Genomic DNA, 14715 nt, shown 5'->3' with positions numbered 1-14715 from the left:
CTCTGTCTCCTCATTACAAGAGTGCAGAAGCAAGAACACCTCCTGTGTATCAAGATAAGGCAATTTGAATGGATAAGGCAGTATCCTCGACAACCAAAGGGTTATCTTTAAAGGAACAAGCCCGCCTGCTCCACCAGAGCCATTCATCAATGCATCTCCATATTTTCATGTCTCGGCTATATAATTAGCTTAGCTCTGCTAGCGTCTCTTTTGATTTAATAGAGAAAAACAAGGTGCTGGTTGTCCAAGCCGGTTAAAAATTGTATTATCAAACCATTTTGTACTTGTATTTCTACGTGTATGTGTTTTATGTGGAGGGTTGTTATGTAGCCTTTTCCACCCATATTAATAACTCATCAACCACTGAAGCTTGGGCTGGACTCACACGGGGCTTCGGTTTCATATGATGCTTCAGAGCCCCCTGAAGCTGTTTGATTAATATATATTGTTTAGATGAAATGACAGTGAAATTGTAAATAGTTAAGGAGCTTTATTACGTATGCCGCACATTCAAGGTGAGCTTTCATCGCTCACGTTCACTCAGCGGTGACACAAGCTGTCTCGCCGGTCATCTGTACAGGAGGAGCTATTCATTGCTTAGCATTGGAAAGTTTCAGTATCAGGTACAGTTTCTGTCCTCCTCAAGGACATTTTGTTACTCAGTAGGATGAACAAGATCAAAAGTAAAAAGACTCTTCATCTTGAAAATAGAGCAGACGCGAAACATTGCAACCTGCTGTTGTGCAAAACCTACGTGATAATCATGGTAAACACTGAAACTCTGGGCTGAAGATTTGAAAAGTGCATCAGATAGATGGAGCAGACCTTTAATCAGGAGCCGAATCTTCCCCACGCCGATAAAACAAAGGACATCTTTAACCGGTGAATAAGAGAAGAAGGCACCATTGATTTTTCAGGTGGTCAATACCTGGTGTCTCGCCAGCGGGGTTGTAAAGGCGAGAACATCTATTTTGGGGGGAAGCAGAACAGAACAGAACAGAACAGAAGCAGAGTGGCAAAAAAGAAAAAAAAAGTTTCATTCCTCTCAGCAACAACCTCAGATGGTTTGTTCAAAACTCCAGCGAGTGTTACTACGAAAACACAAAAGGAAGAGTGAGGCGCAGACACACAAGCGCATTATTGGAGTTCTAGCTTCAGTTCCATCTGGCTGCAGTTCGTTTGCACAAACTGAGGAATTATGTCATCACTAACAACCAAAGACCATGTTCTTTAAAGAGCTTATCAGCCACATGCGTTAAACGAGGACACGTGTTTTCAATAAATGAATAGTGGGTTCTCCCACTTCTTTAAACTACATATGTTTTTAATGCCATATCGGAGACCAAATCTTCTGGATTACAGGAATGCAGAAAATTGCTACTGGAAAAAAGGGATGCCTAAAATAGAAGTGGAAGTAATGAGCTCGAAGTTTTGGCAGTTTTTTGTCGTCGTCTGAATCTGGGGAGGGCTCGTGGAACAGCAAAGCTCAGTTTGGAGTGATATGAGAGGTAGCATATTAGCACATGATTCATCCTCAGTCGGTTTAGCCTTTATGACCCTTTTATCCACAGCCTGGTTATGAAATGATCTCTTCTCTAATAGAGGAGAAGCAAAAACATCTTACTCAGGGCCTCAAAAGGCCAAAGTGCTGCACAGCAAAGCCAATATGGCGGGTTTGTTTTGACGCCACCTCGCTCGCATAGTAATGATCTTTTAAAAAGTAATGGTCATGAAAACTGCAGAAAGGGAGAATAATTGAACGCAGAAGCGAACAGCCGTCAACTGGAAAACAGCCAACAGCCTACAGTGGTGAAGGGTGAGAACATGATAGTTTTTTTTTCTCAGCCTGGATCTGGAGCCATTGTTCAAACCCTTAAAATCTAATTTCTGATCATAAAGAAATCCCCCCCCCAATCTCATAATAAAATCTCTGTGTCCTCCAAATGGCTTTGATGCAATTCTTCACTTTTGTAACATTTCTATTTTAGTCGCGATGCCGCGCCGCTTTGCGCCTTTGTCATGGTAATACGGCAGAATGGAGACGGTGAAAAGAGAACGAGATGATTGTGCCTGATGACGGATCGGATTTGAAAGTAAACAAATTAGGCCAACGCGACAAACTTAAGAAAGTTTTCGAGAGAGATGCTGGAGAGATGAATCCACACTAAATTCAATAAATAGGCAGAAATCTGTTTGCAACAGAAATTGCCCAAACTACTCCCACAACAAATCCACTTCTTCTGGGCCCATCTGTGGAGTCAGTATGTTCCATTCCACCATGATTTGCCAAACACTTTTAGCCAACGACAATTCTGACTAATTTTCTTCCACTATGGTTGAAGCTAGTAATCTTGGGGTCTTTTCTTGTTTGTTGGTTTTTTCTCTCTTACTCTCCAACCTCCAATCGCATTGTTTTCATGTGTAAGCAAACGTTTTCAACGGAAATTCTGAATTTCTTGAAAGCGCCGCTGAAACGCGTCTCCGTTTCCTGTGTCAGATCCACGCAGGTGGTCAGAAGAATATAATGAGGCAGCAGGTGTAATTACAGAGTCGGTGCAAAGTTAGTCTTCTCTGGGCTTCAGGTCCGGCAAACACGGCTAATTACATCCTGTGGCCCACAGTCAAATTATCTAAACTCAGCAAGACGCAGAGCCGCTTAATGACTGCGGAACATGCTAATATAGACGTAACGTTGCTATCTACACCAGTCAACTACTTTTGTGTAACCATCAGCAAAGCTATTCTCTACACGGAAAGAGAACTTTTGCAGCCTGATTACCATCATTTGTTTCATCACGTCCAGTCTGGGGGGGTGTCAGTTCTGTGCCCGTCTGTCAGGCTGGTTCTCTTCCCACGACAGGATTTTAACTCTACTCATCTCTGCTGTAATGGCTGGCTGTGTTTCTGCTGCTGATGCCTGGTTGTTATAGCGACAGCACCACAAACTGTCGTACCGAGCAGTCAGAAGAGAGAACAGAGAGCGGGCCTTTCTCCAGAAGCGGTACGCAGGCATGCTCTTGTAAACCTTTTAAACACTTTTACGTTGAAGAACAAAGATTCCACCACCGCTGCTGCTGCTGCTGCTGCTGCTGCCCAGAGAGAAATGCATTGTGGGATGCCTAGTTGCCCACACCGGTCACATCTGATGAGTATATGATAAAATGGGCGGAGCCAGAACACTTCCAAGAAAAGGAGCGTATTTGGGTAGAAATGAAAGAGTTGTGAGAAATGGTTAATGTGTAGATGATTGTGTGGTTGGCACTGTATATTGGGGAGTGTGGGAAACTCTACTCCTGCTGATCGTGATTATGTTTAGGATGTTGGAGATTGCTGTTAAGTTACCGATTAAACTTCAAGAGACTTTGTGAAATTCATTTTCCCAACCCTGCGATCTGTATCTTCTTCCTTTCCCCCTGGCAGTCAGTGTAACCACAAAAACAGTCAATATGATGATGATTAGAGTTATTTCGCCATCAACACCATACCCATCACTTTTGACAAACTAATGATGAGGGTTCTGGTTCTGAGTCTTTGCTGCCGTGTCAGGATTCATTAAAGTCTCGCAGCTGCTATCGAGCGCCGGCGGGGTGAAAGTCACGTCTGCACGTATTTGCCGCAGGTGTCGCGCAGGAGGGAGAGCGGCTGAGTTTTGCACAGTTCTGCTTCTTCATCCTGGATCATATTATACTGTATGAAAGCGGGATCACGAGGATGACACGGAATTCATTCCCGGTAATGCCTCTGTCGTAGCCGTGATGGAGCACATCTCATTTACGGCCGCTAAGCAAATTAATTTCTGCCCTGATTCAACACCGGCTGAGCCTATTTCACACACTTGACCCTTCACCTCAGCTCGAACGAACACGGTCTGCCATTTAATTAAACGGGCATCCAGTAGATATTAATTTGTAATGTATATTCAAATGCAACATAAATCTTTCACATCTTATTTTCTTCTACTCCTGATGAGCAGCGAAGCCTTAATCCCTCTATCACAGCGATCTAATCACTTCAGACACAGATAGGTGAAGAGTAAAGGAACAACTCTGAGGAACAGGTGGAAGGACGCTGGGAACAATGACCGGCTGCGTAGTATTGGACGATTTCTGGGCCATATTTCAAGTACTGTGCTGAAAACAGCTTTCTAGTTAAAAGTGCAGCACAATGTAAACACCCGTCCTGCCACTCAAACATGCACCGATACCGTGTTGCTGTCAGCGCTTTTGACAGGCGCTGCTGCACAGACCGGAGGAGGCTTATCGATCGAGCTGAAGAAGCATCTGTGCCGACGCATCTGCAGATGTGAGGGGCTGAGGGGGGGGAAACGGGCCCGAGCACAGCCGTAATGGACGGGCGCATCTGCAGTCGCTGTGTGACACAGCCTCGTTTCTCACACCGCGAGCCTCGCTCATTCACATTCCAGCCACACACACACGCACGCACACACACCTGTGTCTCACACTCCACTGTATCCTGACCATTCTCATTTTCCCCCTTCAGCCTCAGTCTGATTCCCAGTGGAAACTGGGGGTCACTGGTGTTGCAAAGGATAGCTGCAGGTTGCAAGAGAGAGAGAGAGACAGAAAAAGACAGAGTGAGAGAGAGTTACAGGTTCTAACCTCTAAGAATCTCATATTGCTGCACAGCCTTTCAGCACTGCCATAGAGGAGGTGTGTCATGAAAAATGTCATTCATTGCATCATAAAACATTGAGTCTTTACATTTAGTTTCCATCCCTGCACACCTCTGTGGCCTGGGAGAGGAGATATCTTTTTCCCCTGCATTATTTCCAGTGTTCTGCCTCTGCCATTTAAAACACGTGTACACCAACACTTCTATAAATAGACACAATCAAAGTCAAACCTAAATCACATTCACATCCACCAGGCTGAGATCAGCCTCCCAGATGGAACGATACAATCCTTGTGTCGGGAAATCCACTCAGGAAGGAGAAAGGTTATAGTCAATCAAAGCAGATGTCCACACCAAACTCTAAGTCTCCACAGACGTTCGCTCTCTGACTTGCTGTTTCTTTGTCTCTCTGTCCCCCATTATCAGTCAGAGGGTCTCCCATGTGGACCTGCAGGGAGGGGGAGGATTTGCATTTGTATTTTTTTTTGCCAATATCTCCTCTGGATGGAGGATCAAGAGCTTACTGGTGAAAAGAAGCAGGCAGCAGATTGACATTTGTTGAAGACATTCATCTCCCCTAATCTTGTTCCTCCTGTAATTTTAGAGAGGCCCCTCTGACCTGTTGGTGCGGGTGAAGGGCACGGCTGCTGAAGGGATGATGGGTTCTCAAATTGTGCAGGTCGGATTCGACCTGGCTCGCAGCCGTCCTTGTCAGCGGAGACAAGGAGCCGCCGTCAGCGGGATGCCGCCTGTCACTGGGACACCAACCACCTGTAAACACATGTTTTCTATCATTAGAATTCTTATTTGTCCAACGTTTATAGAACAGCATGATCTCAAGTCCTCATAAATTAAAAACTCAGTGTGTATGTCTGCACATTCAACATACAGATGAAATGCATTAGTGGGTGAGGGGACTGGTTCGGTCTACTACACAAATGTCAGGCAGCTGTTTTCAATGTGGGCAAGGACAGCGGGAAAAAACGGCTTTTATGCCAGTGGGTGAAAATAAGGAAATCTCATTTATACGTGGATTATTGGAAACAACAATAGGAAGACAAACGGCCGGTGGCCACCAACGCACAAAGCAAGGATCTGAATATGAATACTATACAGTTGGGGGGGGGGGGGGGGGGGGGTTACTGCTGATTTCACACGAAGGTCCGCTGGAGTTTTTAGCACAGAAGTGAAACATTTAATATCCTCAGTGGTGACCACAGGTAGGTTTCATGGAGGGGTGGCTGGCAGAATGGGCTCAATTGTGGTTCTACACTTGCTTATTATTCAGAAGTCTCTCTATATTACAGTTTTATAACAGGTATTAGACAAAAAGCACACCTCGTATCCGAAAACTGTTATTTCGCTGCAGCGAACACAGCGTTTCCATCTTACCTGTCTGGCATGTAGCTGAGATTCTACGTGACTCGTATGATGCAATGCTGCGTGTATAAAACCGCCTCAGGTTTAGAATTCATGCAGCGTTGCCCCCTCCCAAAAGAAAACTCTGAACGCCGCACATGCAACAATATTTTACGACAGCACAGACGAAGTCTGTACAACCAGCACTGACTGGAAAAACAATAAATTCTTTCAAATTGCTCAGAGGACACTGCGTTAGCTGAAGGCAGAAGTGACGTCAAATAAGGGAAAATGCAATGTTTTTTTGAGCGGTAATGATGTGTAGGGGGTGGCAGCACCCCATCACCCTCATGCCGCTTATTTTCTATAGTGGCTTTAAACGCAGCCCACCGCAGCCGCGCTACCAGCAGGGAGAAGATGGGAAGAGAGACAGTATTGAATGAGTCACCTCTGCACAGACTCCGGGCTGTGGGGGCCCTTTGTGGTTCGGTCGAGGACGTTGGCACTTCCACATGAAGAGATTCCATGTATAAGGTAGCTGTGGCTGAAGGGGGAACTCTGCACGGGGATGAAAACCCTCCTTTTTGTCCTGTGGCCTTTGTTTTTTACTTCTAATTCACATTATTTTCCTCCTAATTTATCATTGATTTAGCATTGACTATTCCATTCATTCAAATTTATTATTCTTCCATTTAAAAAAACAACATCAATGAAAATGTTCTCCGTTTCCTTGTGGGGCTCAGGTCCTGTTTGTTTGTGCATTGGAGCCATGGTCAGCCAGAAGCATTAATAGAGCTATTTTGCTCATACTGGGGACGTTAATTTGCACACTCTCACCTTAATTTGCTTTTGCGTCAGACCCCATATTGTAAAAAGAATTCATTTTCTCTTTTATCCTCTTATTATACAGTTGTCAGAGAGAGCGATTAACTCACTTGAAAGTGTTTTACACGAAGCAGGCAGGTGCTTCAGCAGATGTAGGTGCATTTGTCCCGGTGAGACCGGAGTCATCTGCATTCAGGGCCAACAATCATCCCGCAATTACGCGGTACCCTCGGCTAATGGTTCTGAAGAGTCCACTCAGATCCTGTTTACACTGTGAGACTGTTCCGTCCGCTGAAGTGAAGCCCAGGTCAAGAGTAAATCACTAAATAAGAACCATACACATGCAGGACAGCTGTTAGTGGACATTTGGGGGGGAAAAAAGTTTATTGTTAGATTTAATTAGGCTGACAGGATGAGGGTGCTGCAGAAAGGGCGGATTTTTTTTTTACAATCATATTATATTTTTAAAAAGAACACGGATGGACAATGGATGGTGATGACATAGAAAATAGCTTCTGTTTGACTGAGCTAAGAATGTTTATTGATCATTAATTTAAAATGATTGGACAGTCAGTTCATCTTGTTTGTGGGCATCTATGTACGTTGAATCAAACTGCATTGTTCTATCCGCCTCCACTAACAGTGATATTCCTCAGAACAAGAAGCAAATCTTTCAGCATTAATTTGATTTTGGATAGTGCAGGAGTACCGCAAACAAAGCTGAGACACCATTAACTCTAATCAACTCGGCGTAAACGGTCTCCAAAACAACAGAAGACCAGGCTCGTTTTTTCCTCGCCGCAAACTCAAAACGCCACTTAAAGCTGCGGAGGGAAAGGTCAGGCTGATTGAAGGGAAAACAACCAGGGTCACTGTGACGCGGCTGCGCTAACGAGAGCATTTGGCTACCTTCCTGGAGCACTGAATTGCATTAGCCACCTCGTCAGTTCGGAGGCGCAGTACGTCCAACCACTGACCTGGTGGACGAAATGCAATTATCCAACACAATTGTGGCGTGTTACAGGTAATTGATGCTTATTTCTTCAGGAAGGGTTGAAATCTGTATTGATTGCCACCTTAAGCAGGCTGACTTTATCACCTGGACCCTCTTGCTGCCTCCCTGAAGGATCAATAAGAATTTTCACCAGCAACCTTCGCCACCAGTTTTCACACCTTCCCACTTCTCCCCTCTTTACAGCGCCTTCATAACATTTTGCTGCACGCAGTTCCATGCTAACCTCTTCGCTCCCTGCCCACAAAACCTAATTACAGCCTGGCTCGCTAATCTGGAATTAATTCACTTTAGATGAAGGTGATTGATAACGCCTGGGAGAAGAGTCACCTCGGTCACCCGTCAACAGTTTTCACAGTGAATAAAAGAGTTGATGTTGACTGTTCAGCCCTGTTCCTGACAGCGGGGCTGTGGGAACCGACCGCTGTACAAATTCATCGTCCTCATTATTTTGATGATAAAACAGCCCATACCTGTTTCCTTACATTATAGAAGATTGATAAAGCTCTAATGCTAATTTCATACTCGGTGCTTTATCCCACTAAAACATGCAAACAGTGGGTTCGGAGCTTAAATTGAGATGAACTAGGCAAAACATGTGGCACGCTCCACAAACTACGCGCTGGTGTATGACCCCAGGAACAGTTCAACAAAGTTTGAACTGTTTGAACTGTAAGGGATGGTGTACATCTTATCTGCACAATAAGCAAAACGTCCAAATGAAAAAAGCTGTCCAATTATCCGTCTTCCCGTTGTTCGAGCTGTCAGGCTGCCGCCTTGCTTGTTGCTCACTATGTGATGTAATAGGTCAACCGGAAAGGGGGCCATACAAACGCGATGAAAGATGCATATCGCCACCTAGCGTTGAGGAGGGGGACATCTTCCCATCAGTTATCCAGCTTTCTGTTGCAAGTAAACTGGGACGAAGACAAATTCCCCACAAAACTCCAAATTCCCAATTCTGAGCATATCTTGGACATTAAGCTGTGCGTGGGAATGTTTATTGCTCTATTTCTGACACATTGTTGATTCCAATAGATGACATTAACTGGTGATTAAAGGATTCTATCACACCTGCATATGTTTCTGATTAAGAAATAATGAGGGGCGAAAAAAGAATTACAGTTATTTGTTGTTCAGTCTGCTAGTTGCTTGTTGGCTTTTGTGTTTTTCTTTTAGAATGTTGGGTCTGTCTTGCTAAAGAAGATATCCTTGCCCTCCTCTTTCATCACGTTTTGGATTTAAATGTGACATCAAGAACAGGCTTTACAGAATGAAGAGGATTAGGGACAGCATGTTAAAAGGCTCAAATCTATCACTTTGGATACATAAGCGACACATCTTTGCAGTGTTCTCAATGTATTTGGAATATTCTTGATGGTCATATGCTCTATACCACAGCAGCCCATCCCATAATAGAATAAACAGTTGTGTGTTCACATCATTATGGAACAGTCTGAACAACACTTCATTTTGGTGCACAACTCTTCTTTGTCTCTACTCTGCAGGTAGATGCCAGAGCTGCTAGAAGAAGTCTTTTTTTTTAACCATTTCTCAGTTGTTGACATAATTGGTGAACACAATTCCACATGGTTTTCACTCCATTGTATTGTTGTTTACGCATTTTGAGTAGATAATCCTTGTCAAGGCATGAATACCATGGGGGCTGTTAGATGAAGCTGAAATTCACTGAATTGTTGTACTAAAGAACGATGATGAGGTGAGCTCAGGCACCAGGACAGACAAACAAAGGCGGATGTGCGTCAAAAGGCCGAAAGGCGACGCTTCATACTTCAGATTTAATGGACTGTAATGACTCCATTTAGACACTTCATTTTGCATTGCTGAGTGAATAAAACAAAACTGGGTTAGTAACAGCTTCGAGAGAAGGGGACAAAGCCCGGTAATGGCCGCACATTCATGACAGTGTAATTACTATTAAAAAGGAAATGACACTACAGCTGAAGCTTATGAGACAAATATCTCCATGCAGCAGCATGTGGTTTTATACAGACTCTGTAGTATAAGGCTGTTTGAACCAGACATGCACAAATCCAGTTTTAAAAATCAATAACTTCTGCTTCCAAAGGTCGATACAGATTTGTTTATCGATTACAGACCTGGAGATGAGAAAGGCTAGTGAGCAAAAATGGACCAATGATACGACATCCATGACATCAATACCATAAACGAAACCAAAATCAGCTCTGACTCTTTAAATTGAATTAAATTAACGTTGGTTTTTTTTCAAATGAAAAACGAATAGTTAATACAGAAGTTCGGAAGCGCATTGCATTATCTTGTAATTTATATTTTAGTATTTAAAAAAGAAAGGCCTTTGTCTTCAAAGAGGGTGAAGGGTTGGTCATGAAGCATTATCATCTCCATGATTAAACCTCAGCCCTTGTGTCATCTCTGGCAAATATCTTGAATATTTCAAAATCCTTGCCAATAGGTATGGGTCCCAATGGCTTTTTTTTGCTAGCAACTTTAGCTGCGCTGGCAAGCTTATACGCTTTCAGAACTCTGTCGAAGCAAGTGTCATGTTTCAAATGACTTTAGAGGTTTGAAGTATTAAAAGCTTGTGGAACTTGCTTGACACATTTATTACAAATAGCTAACAAACTGTCTTTCTCCGAAAGTCCCTCACTATGGCCCTATGTTCTCAGTTTGTGAGTCATTCTTCTGACCTTTTTATGTTTATTATTACAAGTTAACATTAAAGACCCCTCTGCATTTTGCCCTCATTCTCTCAAGTGGGATGTGGTTCTCCATCCATGCACATCGCCAGCAGCTGTGCAGGTTTGTTCAGGCTGTTTTCTCTTCATCACCTTACGGTAACCTGATAACGTGTCTTTCTCGGGTTCTCTGTGGGGTAACGCTGAACATTAAGGGTGTCAGGTCTGCAGAGGAGAGTATGACACCTGTGATCAATGTCACATTAGTTATCACGTACCATCAGCCCGCTAACGTGCCAACCTGTCATCGATTTCTAGTGCTGGTGGAAAAGGTGAGCATTCGTCAATATCGTCATGGAAGCCGCGTGCACCAGCACAGACCCTGAACATCGACTCTGAGAAACTTGCATTTATTAACACATTGTGACCTGATTTGTGCTTGTACTAGTGTGTGGACGGAGGATTGGAGTGTCAGATTTTGCCTCTACTGGCAGTAATGAGGCGAGGGGGCTCATTGGGCTGGCAGCTTGCTTGGGTTGCAGCGGTGGGCAGGCGTCCTTTGATGGCTGCCGATAAACGAGGAGCGTCTCGAGCCACCGGGGTGAGAGCTGGCAGGATAGGAGGTTTGTCCAGATGGGGTCTCATCTATCATCCCCTTCCCTCACACCTCCCCACCTGTGGCTTCAACGCACACAATGAGGACGGTGGAGAAACACGCTCTTCATCCCCCACCAAAGAAGAGAGGCTTCTACATCAAAAGCGTTCCCTGATTAGCGGGCAACTCAGAGAGAGATCCATCACTGACATTTAGGGTTTGTCTGATGACCAGAGATTGAAAGGTTAGATTTTAGATGTCTGGAGTTGAACTGCAGACTCGGGAGAGGAGGACAACATGAATGGCTAAACAAACAGATTAACAAAAGCAGCAAACAAAGGTTAGAACGCCAGCGTAATTATATGAATGTATGACAGGGAAATTGTATATTCTTCTGAGTGCAATTAATCACTTCCTGTCACTTCCTAATTGAAACCTTTAGGACCAAAACAGAGGGTTGGAAAATACAACAAAAACAGAATTTAAGCAAGAAAAAAAGGAGTGTTGAGAAATAATAAAGTACACAAGGGCAACAAAATAAAACTGCCAAACGTGTCAAAAGGGTTACTAACAGTCTTCATTCTTGCTGTTTAGCATATCGAGGCGTGCAACTTGCAGCACCAGTGGAAGGTATTGATTCCTTCCTGGCTGCAAAACAAACTGCCCCATGAGGCTGACACCTTAAGTTTCCCTTGACCTTGAGCTAGGTTTCCAAGTTTTATCCTCGCAGTGAAAGGAAAATAATGTCTTCATGCGCTATTGTATACTTTTTTATGCATCATTCAGTTACACATAGAAGTCAGGAGGTTTGTGCAAAGAAAACAATTTCTCTGTGAATCTATGACTTTTTATAGAGACTGCGATGTCTCTTCTAGGGCCTGGCTCCAATCAAAAGCTGTTTCAAGGCCCCGAGTTTATCCCGTCCCTTAAAGTTTAGATATTTTGCCTAATGCGCGTGGAAAAATGAATGTTTAAATGATATGACAACCGAAGTCTTCTCCCGGGAGGCTTCAGATAAAGCGCACAAATGGCTTCATGATTAATGCAAAAGGACATTTTAATGTAGGGACGCCTCAAAACAAACCTCCAAGACATGATCCATCTAAAGCCTACCCCTGCCCACGTGTGGACAAATCAGCGCTGCCCGTGTCCACTGGGACCCGCAGCCAGCAATGATTTCCAATGCACAGCAGATCCCTCCACCTTCCTTCCTTTGAAAGCCTTCACTAATTCCCCTTCCCAATGCACACGCAGAGCTAAGCAGAGTTCCCAACGGTCTGGAGTTCACGCGGGCCACAGCTAGAACCGAACTGACTGGCCGAGCACGGGAGTCAATCGATGCAAATCACTGAGAAACCTCCACAAAGAATGACACAGGAAGCGCATCTGAGGTATTAGGGTATGCTTGAGTACCCTTGCAACCAAATTGCAAAAGATCCCTTGAAGTGTCCAGCAGGAGTGTCAGTGCAGCCAAAAAAAGGCCATTTGAGAATATAAAGGAGCTCGTTATGTTATTCACACAAGTCCACAGTGTTGCAGAACCGAGCTCGCACAATTAACCTGCTGCCAGAGTATGAAAGTAATCATCCCCAGTGAAACTAAATGTATAATTAAAATGCAAATCCTCGGGGCTCTAAACGGATGATGAATTACCTGTCATATAGTAATGGCATTAATATCGCAACCCGTGATAAAAGTTCTGGGATAGGTGGATGCACGCAGGAGCAAAAGTCTGAACTCACACAGATTTGAATGTTTGCCGTTGGGATTTCCATTCAGGGAGTCGCCGTGGCGAATCATCCTCCACTCACACACCAACTGACCTCATGTCCTCTCTAACAACATTCCTCAGACTCCTTCCACCAACTCTCTCACCTCATACCCGACCATCTCTGTCCAGCTTTATCTCCAGAATAGGTAACATGTGCTGTCCCTCTGAAGTCTTTATTCTCGGTCCCATTCATCCTCGTTACGCCCAAAGAGAACCCCACCTCTATCACCTCTAGCAGAACAGTTGTTTCACTAGTGCAAATTTAATTAAAGTATAGACCAAAATTGGAACCCTTGTGGACCTTTGACATGACACGTTCCTTCCTATACAGCCAGATCAGCTTCTTTACAAAAATCCAGTGCTGATACTTTCCAAAATATTTGACATCAAATGTTATTGTTATTTAAATCAAATTCATCTCCCTGTGGGGAAATGAGGTCGCGGGTGACAGGAGGAGACGCTTGCAACGATAAGGTGGAAAAATATGGACTGAAGCCTGAAAATTCAGGGTCCAAAGGTGTAAATAGTTGAGTCCATCTTTGTCTACCTTTGAGTGGTCTGCAAGACAAATCCAACATTCTCAAACTGAATTACCTTCGTTCTAGTAACTTAAGCCAGCGTTGGACCTGTCAAGTCGTCTCGCCGTGCTGAGAGCGGGTCTGCAGCAAATCTCACGTTTCGAGGCGGGGATGGGGGAGGGCCGTCTCCTCGACTCATCACTGTCAGCGCAGTATTAAAATGAAGCGCTTCTGCTGTCGGGGGGGCGTTGGCAGAAAGATCGGGGCATTGCTCATTTTGCTTAGCCGATTACTGGGGTGTGGGATGGGGGCGGGGGGGGGGTTGGATGGGGGCTGCAGACGTTGGAAGGTATTATGAAGAATGATGAGCGGGTGTAGGAGGATCACTAAGATGTAAAGTACTTCATCTTGTGCCTCACTGAGCAGTGAAGAGATGGAGAAGAGGCGTGTGTGTGTGTGCATGTGTGTGTTGGGGGGGCAAACAGGTGGCAGGACTCTCTATCAGAGAATTCACTCAGACTGAGCATCTTGACTCAACACTCTATTCAAACTGTGTGGGCAAGCATGTATCCACTGATTAGTTCCACTTGTTCTGTTCTGTTCAGCACACGAGAGCTGGAATAAATATTATTGATGTTTCTGAAATGAATTATTTATCACTTTGGACAGCGGATGTCTCCTTTAAAGACTCCAAGAAATATTTGGACAGAATATCTAAATGTAGAACAAACAGGAGCAGCCAAATCTCCACAAGTTATACTGACAAGTATAATGATGACAAGTGCCGAGAGAGGCATGAGAAATGGAGCTGGGGGTGTCATGGGTCATTTGTTTGGGAGCTTTGATCAACGATTTATGAAACTGGGGTGAGGACCTGTTCACTCATTAGCATCTTCAGTTCAGTTGGCTGTTCGTTTACACTTTTTTGAACATGGTTTCCATAGTAGAGGGATGACAAAACACAGCTTTTTCACGTAAACAAAGAAATCGATAGTTTCAGGAAACATTGGTGGATTCCACACTTGAATTTAACAGTGAGCCTGTGACAAATTTAGCGGAGATGCATTTTTGATTCATTTATTCCTGCTCGCCTGAAGCACCTGAAGCAGGAAGTGTCTGTACAAATGTGTGTTCTTGCATCAACAGTTTGCTGCCAGCTAGTGGCCTGGCATGGAAACATTTGCACCTGTATGCTTTACTTTAAAAAAACAACAAAAAAACAATAAAAACTACCGTTTCTAGCAGGCTGCTCTCATATAAACAGGGCGTCAATCATTCTGAACAGAAAATCACGATATCAGGGTTTCATTTTTTAATCTAAATTT

At 44.1% G+C, this 14715-nt stretch overlaps 1 long non-coding RNA gene across 4 annotated transcripts in view; it reads right to left on the bottom strand.

The window, feature by feature from the left end:
* Positions 1 to 491: 491 nt before the first annotated feature.
* Positions 492 to 14715, bottom strand: part of LOC105417077 (uncharacterized) — a 30737-nt gene continuing 16513 nt past the window's right edge. The window contains exons 2-4 of one of the 4 annotated variants that reach the window (XR_003889929.1): positions 5252 to 5403; positions 4722 to 5080; positions 492 to 4553 (exon numbers count right to left, since the gene is read on the bottom strand). This is a non-coding gene — a long non-coding RNA (uncharacterized lncRNA). Of the gene's footprint in view, positions 5081 to 5156; positions 5404 to 6926; positions 7087 to 14715 lie in introns of those variants that run through there. The other 3 variants (XR_003889927.1, XR_003889928.1, XR_964908.2) reach the window with 3 other exon arrangements.

Source organism: Takifugu rubripes, chromosome 11 (genome assembly GCF_901000725.2).
Source record: "Takifugu rubripes chromosome 11, fTakRub1.2, whole genome shotgun sequence".
NCBI lineage: Eukaryota > Metazoa > Chordata > Actinopteri > Tetraodontiformes > Tetraodontidae > Takifugu > Takifugu rubripes.
Note: the sequence above shows the minus strand (reverse complement) of the source record. Positions and strands in the feature narration are given on the sequence as shown.